Below are 10004 nucleotides of genomic sequence, written 5' to 3' on the forward strand. Positions count from 1 at the left end.
TGAAGTCTGGGTAGAGCTCTGTGCTGGCTTTCCTGGGGTTGCCAGGAAGTCGGGGATGTGCCAACAGGTGAACTGAGCCACAACCCTTTTGAAGATGTGCTGCCAGCAGATGGATGAAATGTTACAAAGGGGAGATTTGGGTTTTAAGCAGGTGTTCCTTGGTGAAACCTGGTATGGAGGTTTTTGTCAAGTGGACAGTGTGAGTGCTTGCAGTAGCTTCCCTGGCCCTACCCTGTATATGCTAAGTAATATTCCCCTCCTCCCCTATCATGGACATCAAAAATTGCGGTGTCCCACTCCTTTCTAGACACCTTCCAAAATTTCCCTGGTTAAGAGCCTTTGATTTTAAATAGGTGGTTCAAGGACTTGCTTAATAATTTTTAAAATCCATCCAGCCATCCATTTATTAATTTATCTGTTTGTTAATTTGACCACACCACATGGCTTACGGGAGTTTAGTTCCCCATCCAGGAATCAAACCTGGGCCCTTGGCAGAGAGAGCGCAGAATCCTAACCACTGGCCTGCCAAAGAATTCCCACCTTTATTAATTGAAGTCACCGGAATATTATTTCAGTGTTATCTTATATCCCCCATAGTTCTTTTATTTAAAAAAAAACCAAACAACAGAAGATTTTTATCGTGAACACCCATATACCCACCACCTAGATTCTACCATGAACATGTTACTGTACACCTGTTTATCATTTTATTTACCTGTCCCTTTAGTCACATTTCAGAATAAATGGCAAGCATCACTGCAGTATCCCTTAGATATCATTAGAATTTAGTACTTGTTTACACTTAAAAACCTATCAAAATACAGAGTAGCACTCTCAGGAAGTTCCCCTGTGCCCTTTCCTAGTCAGTCCCCACCCCACCCCCCAGAGGCAACAGTTTAAATTTTTTCTACTAAAGTGTTGCCTGTTGCAGAGTTTAATTTCAGTATCATCTTAGGCTGTATCTCCTTGCACTCAGACACATCGGGAAACTTAGTTCTCATTGAACTTCAAGATGAAAGAAATCCTCTGGATCGGGGTCAGTTACCCATGACAGGCAGAACCATGGACGCCAAAGATGTCCACATTCTGATTCCCAGAGCTCATGAGTACCTTAATGTGGCAAAAGGGCTTTTGCAGATATGGTTACAGGAAGGACCTAGATGGGGGGAGATTGTCATGTATCATGTGGGAGGATCCAGTGTAATCACATGGGTCCTTAAATGAGTCAGAGATGTGAGAACAAAGACATCTGAAGATACTGCACTGCTGGCTTTGAAGATGTAGGCGGGGACCACAAGCTGAGAAATGGCCGTGGGCCCTAGGAGCTGGAAAAGGTGCGAAAATCCTCCCCAGGGCTTGAAGGAACCAGCCCCGCCAACAGTTGGTTTTAGTCCTGTGAGACCCATTTTGGACTTCTGACCTCTAGAGCAGTAAAATGATAAATCTGTGTTATTACAAGCCAAATCTGTGTTATTTTAAGCCACTAAATTTCTGGCAATTTGTTACATTGGCAATTTGAGCAAGAAAAAACTCACACAGGGTCTTTGTTTCTTTTAATGTGTAGCAGAGAACAGAATAACAAGAAGTCAAGATTTTTTAAAAAATCTCCCAAGATTCCACAACTCGTAACAAATCAGGTTTCAGTATTTTTCCTGCTTCTTCCCCTCTATTTCCCTAGGGACTTGTCATTTTGAGTTTTAATTACAACCTAGCACAAATTTTGCATTCTGGTTTTTTCCCTACTGAATGTTTTTGATCAGGAATATATGTCCATGTTGCTACAAAGTCTTTGTAACTATTTTAAGAGGGCTGTAAATAAAGTCAAATGACTGTACTAAGTTTAACCACCTTGGAGTTTTTTTGTTTTGTTTTTTGGCCACGCCACACAGCTTGTGAGATCTTAGTTTCCCGATTGACCAGGGATCAAACCTGGGCCCTGGCAGTGAAATTGCTGAGTTCTAATCACGGGTCTGCCAGGGAATTTCCCTTAACCATTTTGTTAAAGGATAAACTGTATTGGAAAGTACAATCGTGACTCAAGTACAAAATGAACATGTTAAAGGTTGTAGTTGTTAATTAATTGGAGACCCAGTAAGATGTTTTAGTAATAAGCCAAGTAGGAATCCTGAAATGAATTTCTTTAATAGATACAAAACCAACAGAATTGGCCAGTATCCACAGAACTAATTCACCATCAGTTAAATTCCACTGGATGCAATCTGCATTTCTCTGCACAAGAGTCATCTTCACTGTCAGTTTCCCTCAAGGTCAATCATTGTGAAGTGGCTTAAAGAGAATGGACGGTGGAGACAACCGAGAAAGGGATGGGGGTGGATGGGCAGGTGGAACACGCAGTAACGGGAGGGAGGAAAGCGACTTGGAAGGCTTCCACCACGTTTGCTGGCATCCTGCTGTGGTACGGTACTTCAGGTGTTTCCAATGTTTTGCATTTATTAAAAAGTCAATATGTCTTTAAACATGTAATTTTTTTCTTCCCTAAATACCTTGATTCTATAGGATAAAATAGTGGAAGGAGGGCTGTAGGCTCCAAAGAGATTATTATATGACATTCAGTTGGTGTTGCCAAGTTGTATAAGCTTCCCACACACCAAAAACAAACCCTACCCATGTCGCACGGCAGAATATGGGCCATCACTTCCATGGTCTCCTTAAAACGTGAGCACTTTCTTTTTCCAGACACCCTCCCGCTCACCCTCTTTGCTCTTATGTTCCTTGGTTGTAAGTAGATCTGTGGAGAATTGACCGGACTGAACCAGAGACGTATCACCCTTCCCCCAGTGCTGGCTCCCTCTGAGCCCCAGAACAGCATCCTGGATCTCTCACTAAAGAAGCAAGAGTTGGGTCTTGCCTGGTGATCCAGTGGTTACGAATCCACCTTGCAGTGCAGGGGACACAGGTTGAATCCCTGGTTGGGGAGCCACATGCCTCAGAGCAACTGAGCCCAGCACTCTGAAGCCCAACCACCACAACTAGAGAGCCCAGTGCTCCTCAGATCCACGTGCTGCCACGAAGACCCAATGCAGCCAAATTAAAAATGTATATTAAAAATAATAAAGAAACAGGAGCACCACAGGCCCAGCTGGAACTGGTTCATGTTGACACTGACTTTCTTTTCCTTTTCCTTCCTTTTTGTTTAATTTTTGAGAAACATGGTGGTTATATTTACAGTCCTGAGATTCAGGAGAACTAAGTCTGCTTCTGAACTTTGCTATGGGTTAGACACTGATCTACCCTGTTAATGAGTTTTTCCAATTGTTGAGTGGATTTGGGGTGGAATTTGGGGAGTGCATAGTAGGTCAGAGTGACTGAGTGAACTTGTAAGATAACTTCCAACTCTAACAAAATTGTACTGATTTAAAATTCGGTGATCAAATGAGAAACTTCACTGTTTGTATGCGGCCATGGCAGCCACACAGCTCCTCTGCTCCCCAGTAACCAGGATGACAGTTTGACTGCAAAAAAGAATTCCACCAGCCCCTACTTGTTCCAGGAAATGGCTGGCCACACACCCTCCACCCCTTCCTCTTTTGAAATGTCCCCAGACTGCTTGCTTGGCCTGTTGCAGCTAACCAAGGATGGCCAAATGTACTTGAAGATCAGTTGGTCTCTCCTTCACTCCACAAACCTGCCCTACTGGACCGTGTTCCAATTGGAAACTACATTAGTATACACCTAGACAGCATGTTAAAAGAGGTCTTTTTTTTTTTTTTTTTTAATATTTTAATCAACTAAAGGTTATCCCATTTATGCATGAAGTCACTATAAGGGCTGCAGGGACATGTGGAGGTCTCTTGAACATGAGAACAAATATTTCTTTTTTTTTTTTTTTCAGTATTCATCCCACTTGCATAATATCTAAGACAGAACTATGTCATACCATATTCTTTTTTTTTTTTCTGAAAAATTTCACAATATAATGTTGATAGTTTACCATGAAGAAATTAAGAAAAGAGAATAGTTTCTAATGTTTATCCATGTATTGACTGTTCGTAGTGCTCTTTACTCCTTCCTGTATTTCCAAGTTTTGTTTTGATATTATCATCATTCATAAAGGACTTTATCATTTTTTATAGCTCGTGCATGCTTCCTTAGCTTTCATTTCTCTGAAGGTGTTTTCACCCCCATTTCAAAAGATACTTTCAATGAATATCTATTACAGAATTGACAGCTTTAATTTTTCAGCACTTTATTATTTTTTTTTTATTTGATAAATTTAACGCCTTTTATTGCCATACCTCATTTTACTGTGCTTTGCTTTAGTGAACTTTATAGATACATGTTTATTTATTTATTTTTTTCCTTGTTAATTTTCTGTTTAGTTGATCTATCCATAAGTGTGAGTGGGGTATTAAAGTCTCCCACTATTATTGTGTTATTGTTAATTTCTCCTTTCATACTTGTTAGGATTTGTCTTACATACTGCGGTGCTCCCATGTTGGGTGGATATATATTTATAATTGTTATATCTTCTTCTTGGATTGATCCTTTGATCATTATGTAGTGACCTTCTTTGTCTCTTTTCACAGCCTTTGTTTTAAAGTCTAATTTATCTGATACGAGTATTGTGACTCCTGCTTTCTTTTGGTCCCAATTTGCATGGAAAATCTTTTTCCAGCCCTTCACTTTCAGTCTGTATGTGTCCCCTGTTTTGAGGTGGGTCTCTTGTAGACAACATATGTAGGGGTCTTGTTTTTGTATCCATTCAGCCAGTCTTTGTCTTTTGGTTGGGGCATTCAACCCATTTACGTTTAAGGTAATTACTAATAAGTATGATCCCGTTGCCATAAAAGAGGTCTTAACCAACAAAGATCAGTATAAAGATCTTTGTGTAAGTATAAAGATCAGACAAAGGTCAGCTGTGGTTTTTCCAGTAGTCGTGTACGGATGTGAAAGTTGGACCATGAAGAAGGCTGATCACCAAAGAACTGATGCTTTCCAGCTGGTGCTGAGAGTTCCTTGGACAGCAAGGAGATCAAATCAGTCAATCCTAAAGGACATCAACTGTGAATATTCATTGGAAGGACTGATGCTAAAGCTGAAGCTCCAATACTTTGGCCACCTGATGCTAAGAGCCAACTCATTGGAAAAGACTCTGATGCTGGGAAAGATTGAGGGCAGGAAGAGAAGGGGGCAACAGAGCCTGGAGATGGTTGGATGGCATCAATGACTCTGCACATGAGTTTGAGCAAACTCCGGGAGATAGTGAGGGATAGGGAAGCCTGGTGTGCTGCAGTCCGTAGGGTGGCAAAGAGTTGAACACGACTGAGCAACTAAACAACAGATCTCATTTTTACGCAATAAATTGTACCCCTGACACTTTTGAACCCCTGCGGAAGCAAAGATGATGGCGGGAGTTCGCTTGCAGCAAGTTTCTAAATAAACAGGCTTTATTAATTTTGTCTTAAACTTAGATTTGTCTTTGACACGTGGGATGTGTGTCTGTAAGAATTCTGCCCTCAGCATGCACCTGCTCCCTGGATAAATGTGGATTCACTTTGGTTGATAGCCTTGGACTGAACTGGGTTCTCAGGAACCACTGAGAAAGGAGAGTTTAGGGATTCCCGTTCAGCCCCTTGCTTGCTCTTCCTCCCTTGCTCAGTCATGTCCGACTCTTTGCGACCCCATGGACTGTAGCCTACCAGGCTCCTCCCTCCATGGGATTCTCCCGGCAAGAATATTGGAGTAATTCCCTTCTCCAGGGAATTTTCCCAATCTAGGGATTGAACCCAGGTCTCCTGCAGTGCACGCGGATTCTTTACCATCTGAACCACCAGGGAAGCCCAGAGATGAGGGAGGTCTTGATCAGACTGATAGAAGCGAGGGTAGTAAGAAAGTGGTCAGGTCCAGGATGTACTACCAGGGTAGCTTTCAGGCAGAACCATGAGGGAGAGTCCCAGTAGAAAAGCAGCAGTTTTCCGCCAGGCCCTCCTCACTCTAGCCCATGCACAGAGACAACTATTTCAAACTCCTAGCTCGCTCTTCTGCAGTTACCACCATGTTGTACCAGTTGATTATATTGTTTTTTAGGGGATTTTTTTTTTTTTTTTTTGCTTGTTTGTTTAGAAAATAAGATTAAAGTAAATCTTTGGAAAGAGCCTGCTTAATTAAGAAACAAAATCTCAGGAGATGTAAAGGAAATTAAGAATAGGTGTGACCACCTAAAAATGAAATAACAAAACTTCTGTATCATAATGCCATAAAGAAAAGAGCCATAATGGAGAGAAATTCTTTTTACAAAATAGAACAAAAATCTTGTACCCTAAATATATAAAAATTCTAAAGAAAAAAATTTAGTAGAAAATAATATTAAGCTACTCTTAAGAATTTTACATTACATTGCTGTGCTTCAACGTGTCACTTTAGGATCTTAATCTTCTCATGTGGCCTCTTGTCCTCCAGCAGGCACGCCCAGGCTTCTTCACAGCAAATGGTCTCAGTTCCACCTTGCACTAAGGTGATCAGAGGGGACACCCCACCCTCCCCACCCCCCACTCCATGGCAGGGTGGAGCCCCATTGCTTTCCTTGCTCCGCATGAAGCAACAGTAACAGAGGCAACACTCTCCTCCTCACAGCCGGAGTGTTGGGGAGGGTTACAGAGAAGGAGGAGCTACAGCAAGAGATTCTTTTAATTTGTGTATGAAGTTGGCATACACTCAAGTGTCCCATGCATGAAACCCACTGAAATTAACATAGAAAAATCTCTGAGAACTGAACTATGATGTGGAATACTGCATGGTCTTAGATTGGCCTCTGAGTAGCACACAAGCAGGGCAGACCAAAATAACACTGAATTTGGAACTAAATGGACGTTCAAACACACAAACCACAAAAGTGAGCCATAATATGCATTCTAAACTGAAACAGGTTGAAGGCATACTAAAGTAGAAGGTTATTTTAAAGGAAACAGATTGTTGTAGCATAATACCCAAAAACCCAGGATAAAAATCAAATATTACTAGATCTGAACTGAACTGAGAAAAGACAATCAACAGATCCCAATATCAAGATTACATGGATGATGAAATTCTGACAAGGGTTTTAAAGCAGCCATCATAAGAAAAAAAGGAAAGGGTAAAGGAAGGAAAGGATCAACGAGCAACTGTGAACACTCTTGAAATAGAGAAATAATTGATGAAAAGTTTCAGCAAAGAAATAGAAAATATAAAGGAAAACCAAATGGAAATTTTAGAACTAAAGAATACAAAAATAAGAAACTCATTGGATGGACACAGTGGCAGGATGGAGATGACAGAGGAAAGAAACAATGAACTTGAAGTTGGGCCAATACACACTATGCAGCCTGAACAAGGAAACAATAGGTGAGAAAAACAAACAGAACTCCAGGAGCCTGTCAGACAGTACCAAGATACACTTATGTCCCTGGAGTCCCAGAAGGAGAGAAGAAGGAGTGCAGTGCAGAAAATATAGAGAAATAATAACTGAAAAATCCTCAAATTTGGTAAAAGAGCATAAATTTACTGACTTAAGCTGAGTGAACCCCAAACTAAGAATACATAACAGTCCTAAAATAAGAAGCTGAGTGAACCCCAATCTGAGAATACATAACAATCCTAAAATAGTATGCACTAAAAGCCAAATTCTAGATAGTAAGATGGTGGACTATAAAGAAAGCTGAGTGCCAAGAATTGATGCTTTTGAACTGTGGTGTTGGAGAAGACTCTTGAGAGTCCCTTGGACTGCAAGGAGATCCAACCAGTCCATCCTAAAGATCAGTCCTGGGTGTTCACTGGAAGGTCTGATGTTGAAGCTGAAACTCCAGTAATTTGGCCACCTCATGCGAAGAGCTGACTCATTTGAAAAGACCCTGATGGTGGGAAAGATTGAGGGCAGGAGGAGAAGGGGACGATGGAGGATGAGATAGTTGGATGGCATCACGGACTCAATGGACATGAGTTTGGGTAGGCTCTGGGAGTTGGTTTTGGACAGGGAGGCCTGGCATGCTGCAGCTCATGGGGTCACAAAGAGTCAGGCATGACTGAGCGACTGAACTGAAGGTGGTGGATTCTGGGGGCTGGGGCTCAGGATATTGGCAGATATTGGTCAAAGGGTACAAATATCCAGTTATAAGGTGAATAAGTTTGGGGATCTAAAGTATGGTGTTTAACAATACTGTATTATGTTCTTGAAAGTTGTTAAGAGAGTAGATATTAAATGCTTTCATCACAAAAAAAGAAATGGTAATTATGTGAAGTGATGGTATAGAGATAACTAATACTATTGTAATAATTTTGCAATATGTAAGTGTATCAAATTATCACATTTTATACCTTAAACTTACACAGTATGTCAACTCTATCTCAATAAACCTGGAAAAAATGCAAAGTGGAAAAAAATCTTCAGAATAAGTAGGAGTTATGGGACATTTACAAAAGGTGTGGCGTACACATAATGAGAAAACAAGGAGAAGAGAAAGAGAAGAAATGATTTGTAAGTCATTGACGTCGTAATGACTTACAAGTTTCCAAAATTAATGATAGACACCAAACCACAAATTCAAGAGGCTCAAGAAATACCAAGCAGGATAAATACCAAAAAATTGATGCCAAAGCATTTTATATTCAAACTGTAGGAAACCAAGGACAAAGAGAAAATCTTGAAAGAAGCTGGGTATGGAGGGAAACAACTTACTTGTAGAGGAACAAGGATGAAAATTATATTGGGCTTTCTCATCAGAAACCATGAAAGCAAGAAGAGAGTGGAGTGAGATACCCAAGTGTTGAAAGAAAATAACAACCAGCCTAAAATGTTGTATCCAGCAAAATTATCATTCAAAAATGAAGGAGAAATAAAGTCTTTCTCAGACAAACAAAAAACTGAAGGAGAGAGGAGCTAGAGATCAAATTGCCAACATCCATTGGATCAAAGAAAAAGCAAGGGAATTCCAGAAAACCATCTATTTGCTTCATTGAGTACACTAAAGCCTTTGTGTGGATCACAACGAACTGTGGAAATTTTTTAGAGATGGGAATACCAGACCACCTTACCTGCCTCTTGAGAAACCTGTATCGGATCAAGCAGCAACAGTTAGAACTAGACATGGAACAATGAACTGGTTCCAAATTGGGAAAGGGGTACGTCAAGGCTGTATATTATCACACTGCTTATTTAACTTCTATGCAGAGTACATCATGCGAAATGCCGGGCTGGATAAAGCTCAAGCTGGAGTCAAGATGGCTGGGAGAAATATCAATAACCTCAGATATGCAGATGACCCCACCCTAACGGCAGAAAGTAAAGAACTAAAGAGCCTCTTGATGAAGGTGAAAGAGGAGAGTGAAAATGCTGGCTTAATACTTTACATTCAAAAAACGAAAATCATGGCATCCAGTCTCATCACTTCATGGCCAATAGATGGGGGGAAAATAGAAACAGTGACAGACTATTTTCTTGGGCTCCAGAATCACTGCAGATGGTGACTGCAGCTTGCTCCTTGGAAGGAAGGCTATGACAAACCTAGACAGCGTATTAAAAAGCAGAGGCATTACTTTGCGAACAAATGTCTGTATAGTCAAAGCTATGGTTTTTCCACTAGTCATGTACCGATGTGAGACCTGGACCATAACGAAGACTGAGCACCAAAGAATTGATGCTTTTGAACTATGGTGCTGGAGAAGACTCTTGAGAGTCCCTTGGACAGCAAGATCAAGCCAGTCAATCCTAAAGGAAATCAATCCTGAATATTCATGGGAAGGACTGATACTGAAAGCTGAAAATCCAATCCTCTGGCCATCTGATGTGAAGAGCTTACTCACTGGAAAAGACACTGATGCTGGGAAAGATTGAGGGCAGGAAGAAAGGGAGAGACTGGCATCATCAACTCAATGGACATGAGTTTGAACAAACTCCAGGAGATAGTGAAGGAAAGGGAAGCCTGGCTGCTGCAGTCCACAGGGTCACAAAGAGTTGGACATGACTGAGCAACTGAACAACAACAGACCTGCCTTGCAAGAAGTGTTAAAAG

The sequence above is a fragment of the Bos indicus genome, chromosome 13 (assembly GCF_029378745.1).
Source record: "Bos indicus isolate NIAB-ARS_2022 breed Sahiwal x Tharparkar chromosome 13, NIAB-ARS_B.indTharparkar_mat_pri_1.0, whole genome shotgun sequence".
NCBI classification, from domain to species: domain Eukaryota; kingdom Metazoa; phylum Chordata; class Mammalia; order Artiodactyla; family Bovidae; genus Bos; species Bos indicus.